General features: G+C 36.8%; 1 pseudogene; it reads left to right on the forward strand.

Annotated features, from left to right (window-relative positions):
• Window positions 1-595: 595 nt before the first annotated feature.
• Window positions 596-1,567, forward strand: LOC139942724 (microfibril-associated glycoprotein 4 pseudogene; annotated as a pseudogene).
• The last annotated feature ends 3,131 nt before the right edge of the window (window positions 1,568-4,698 follow it).

Here is a 4,698-nt window from a genome sequence, read left to right on the forward strand (position 1 = left end):
ACCTGGGAATGCATGTCATGATGTGACCTTTGACATGAGCTGTATGTAAGTTATACAATACTGAATATGTATGAGCTGGGTGTAGCTAAGTGGGCCAACGCAAGTATCACAGGGACTCCGCAAGTACTTAGCAAAACACAAAGTGCATGACTCTCGCCATGACCTCAAACAGGAACAAGAAAACTAACAACATATTATTTCCTTCTCGCACTAATGACTAAGATAAGTCATTTACTAATTAAAGCTCTTAATTGGTACCGCTAAAGCTCTTAATTAATGAGAAATGAATGGCTTCACTTTAAGGTAATTACATACAGAATAAATATTCTACAATAAAGATACACACTAAAAGCAATCATCATTAAATCGTCATCGTACTATGAAACATGAAAGGCTACGTTGTCCAAATTGCTCTACAAATTGACAAAGTGCGCTGCTTGTACACTACAAAACATTCTATTTTCGCTGTGGCCACAGTGCATGTTCGGTACGTAACCGTGCGGGTAGGTCTGTCCGTGTAACTGACGTACAGTTAAAGATCAACACCAAGTGAAGATACTAGACTGCATCTGGTAACTTTCATGTTATCTTCATCATGAAACTGTTCATGGTTGTTGTCATGACTATTTCCATGGTAGAAAGTTGCACCAGTGAGTGCATCACAAAAGGTTCATCCTTTAACATGGTCCGCGATCGTGCGTTGCTGAACCATGTGTTTAAATGGAAGACTGAACCATCTCCAGTAAACTGTGTGCGACATTGCTTCACACATCCACAGTGTGTATCAGTCAACTATCACATCACAACCCGTTTATGTGAGTTGAATGTCGGCAGCAGGTCACGCGACCCAGATGACTTCGTTGAGCTGCAAGGAAGTGTGTACTATGATGACAATGTGAGCAACACTCTGTTCCCAGCACAGAGCACTGCAAGTTGTTTGATGACGTATCAAGCTGGTTATCGTGAGAGTGGCATATACACAATCTATCCAACAAGTCTATCTGGTGGGTTACAGGTTTACTGCGACATGGAGACAGATGGAGGAGGCTGGATCGTGTTCCAGAGGAGACAAGACGGCTCTTTTGACTTTTATCGTAACTGGACTGAATACCAATCCGGTTTTGGTGATCTAAATAATGAGTTCTGGTTGGGGAATGATATCCTGCGTGACCTTACCGGGTCAGGTCAATGGCAACTCAGAGTAGATATGGAAGATTGGCAGTCTAACAGAGCTTGGGCTTCTTATGGTGAGTTTGGTGTTATAGGTGACAAGTACACTCTCGAGGTCGGTTTATATGATAATCAAAGTACAGCAGTCGATTCACTGGCGTGGCACAATGGGCGCTCATTCACTACCAAGGACCAGGACAATGACGTGTCGAGTGTAAACTGTGCTGTGAAATTTACCGGTGCCTGGTGGTATAGAGATTGCCATACTGCTAATCTGAACGGTGTATACTTCCAACAGGCAGATGCGCCATTCGGACAGGGAATAGAGTGGATGGGTTGGAAAGGTCGAAGATACTCGCTCAAGAAATGCAGCATGAAATTACGGCAAGTAATATAAACTCAAAGTTTGTCACTGCGCACTGTCGTTGGTGCTTGGGGCAGTGAGAGCCCGCCCCAGTTCCTGCTGGGCAATATACCTAGCTGTTGGCATCGCTAACCTAGTTTCTAAAGCAGATTACAGGGGTGCCATTACCTACCAACAGAGGCAGTTACATGGGAGACGATTACAATCTGTGTCAGGGGAACTGTGCATCTTCTTGCCCCGTTTTGACGTTAACTACTGGCCCGAATGTAATGTATCGGGTGCTCACTTAAGAATTGTAGCAAGGAAGTACGGCAGGTAACAGACAAATTAATCAAAAGTAGGGACTCGAAAATAATTGACCCTGTTGAACTGGTGCGTTAATTTAAAAAACATTGTCTAACAATTCAAATCGTTCGTTGTCTTTGTTAAAGGGAAGGTACACCTTTGGTAATTGTCAAAGACCAGTCTTCTCACTTGGTGTATCCCATCATAAGCATAAAAATACGATAAGCCTGTGAAAGTTTGGGCTCAATCGGTTATCGAAGTTGCGAGTAAATGGTGAAAGAAAAAACACCCTTGTTGGACGAATTTGTGTGCTTTCAGATATGAATAAAATACTTCTAGGTAGAAGTCTTTAAGTATTTTGGTGAGAAATTTCCCTTTTCTCAAAAACTGCATTACTTCAGAGGGAGTCGTTTCCCACATCTACAGCTCTCCAATGCTCGTTACCAAGTCAGTTTTTAAGTTAACATTTGTTTTGAGTAATAACCAAACATGTACCTTCCCTTTAATCCTGGACTATTTATTTGGTTGAATGCAGCGTTCGTTGCATTGAAGTAATAAAACCATATCGATATAAAACATATTACAAAGGTTTGTTTCATTACGAAGTGGGGAAATATCCGGTCAGTATGGCCGAGCGGTCTAAGGCGCTAGGTTCAGGTCGTAGACTACGCTGTAGGCGTGGGCTCGAATCGCACTCCTGAAACTTTTGTTAATTATACTATTATACATATAATAACTACTAAAACAAATAATCAATATTATACCGTAGGCACATTATTAGACAGGATAACTGTAAGTAAAACAAATTGGAAGTGATGTTTTCGTATGTGATATTGAAGCAAGCAACCAATGAAATACTTTATTGAGATATCATTTCTAAATTTACATTTGTTTATATTCCTAATACCGATAACGTTACTCTTTTCATTTCAAACTGTTGTAACGATTCGTATAAATATTCCGTAGTTTGATAAACACTTTTACTGTTACGTCATACTATTGATACACGTTAGCATACTTATTTCATAAGAATTTACACTCAACCAAACTCGTTACGGTATGCACTTTACTGTGGACTCGTTAGAAATAGATGTAGACTTGTTGTAAACTTAAGTTAAAAGTTAAACTTGAAATGGATCGTCTTCTTTTCAAATTCAAAGAAACATTTGTGTAGTAATATTTCAATGTACATATTCACGTTTAAGAAAAATCAATTGAGTAACACTGAATGTAGATAATGTTTCAAATAATGTTGCAATGGATATCAAGTATTTCTACAAACTATACAGAAGTTATACATAAGACCAAAGTGTAGATTTCACGTAGTCCGTAACAATATACAAACGTGTTATGTGCTTTAACTGCTCTAAAAACACCGATAACTGGAGCTCTTGTGTGGGAAGGATGGCTGTTTTTTTCATCATAGCCATCAACAACTTGACCATGTGGAAACTGCCACCTTCAATTCAGTTAATCGCTATTGATATATGAGTCCATATCCGCTATTGTTATACTCCTAAATACCCCGCTGTTGAGCTTTCCTCTGACTATTTACTAATCCGTTTAAGAAAATGGTGTTTAATCCAGTAAAATGTTATTTCATAGAGATTTGTGCAAATGCTCATGCCTAATTTTTTACTAATCGACCTTTAGCTTATGCTGCCCTTTATACGGCCCAGTATCTTGTAAAACTACAAGTTAATGCTACAACACAAGTAAAAGGTTGGTTTTATTTACATCTTAATCAGAAGAGTCACTCAAGCACTTGATTTTACCTACTTGTTCGACCAATTACTAGCAAGTTAAGGCTTACTTTTATTTATAACGATTTAAGTAAAAAGGCTATTGTAAAAGCAAATGCTAGTTTTTATTTATACCACCCATTGTTTTACTTTTTTCACACAAATATTATAAGGGAAGTTTTACTATTACTATCTTCAAATTGTGTAAGTCTAGTGTAAATCTGTGAGCATTGTGTTTTGTGTTAGAAAAAGTACATTATACCCTTTGACAAAGTTGCTTCATGAACTGTCCATGTAGTACAAGTTTATGTTAATGTATGATAATTTAGTTGAGTTTGACAAGTTTAAGTGATCATACCAAGTGTTGAAATGTGTTTTAAAAGTAAAAGTGAAAATTTTATGTTTGTTATTATACGGTATAATTTTAATTTGTATCAATTCTAGTGTTGCTGTGTGTTGTGAAATAATTGGAAGTAGGATATGTGTTATGGTTTGTTAAAGGGTTTATTAAAAAAAAAAATCAAATCTGCTTGCAGAAGCATTGCATGAACAGTAAATACAAAACAAAAAACAATTACAATTAAAATGGCTTAGCCTATCTATTATAAATGTTAATACTACAAAATAAATATCCCAAAAAAAAAAATAATAATACAAATAAATAAATACGATACAGCAATACAATAAACTTTCCTTATTTAGATGAAAGTGACTAACTCGCCATCGGCTGGAGTAAAATAGATTTTGAAAAGTGTTTGCAGACCACTGACTGCTTGTAGAATTATTAGTATGTTATGTCTTGCTGTACACAATGATTGTAAATTTCATGTATTTTATATACTTGACGAATAAACCATTCAATTAAATTCAATTCAATAATTATATATCGCCTCTTTTAACATGATCGTCTAGCTCAACATGTTCACATTACATTACTTTCCAATCTATTTAGCCGTCAACAGGAGAAAGGAAATGTTTTGTCATTTTGAATAATGTCTTTATCTTGCCGATGAATTCAGAGAAGCTTTTCTTGTTACATGAAAGACGTGATTCAATTTGGATTCAGGACCTCCCGTTGCCAATAATGTGCACTGAGATCTCATAAGTCAATGAGCATTGACAATCAAAACGAGAACA

The sequence above is a fragment of the Asterias amurensis genome, chromosome 10 (genome assembly GCF_032118995.1).
Source record: "Asterias amurensis chromosome 10, ASM3211899v1".
Taxonomy (NCBI): Eukaryota; Metazoa; Echinodermata; class Asteroidea; order Forcipulatida; family Asteriidae; genus Asterias; species Asterias amurensis.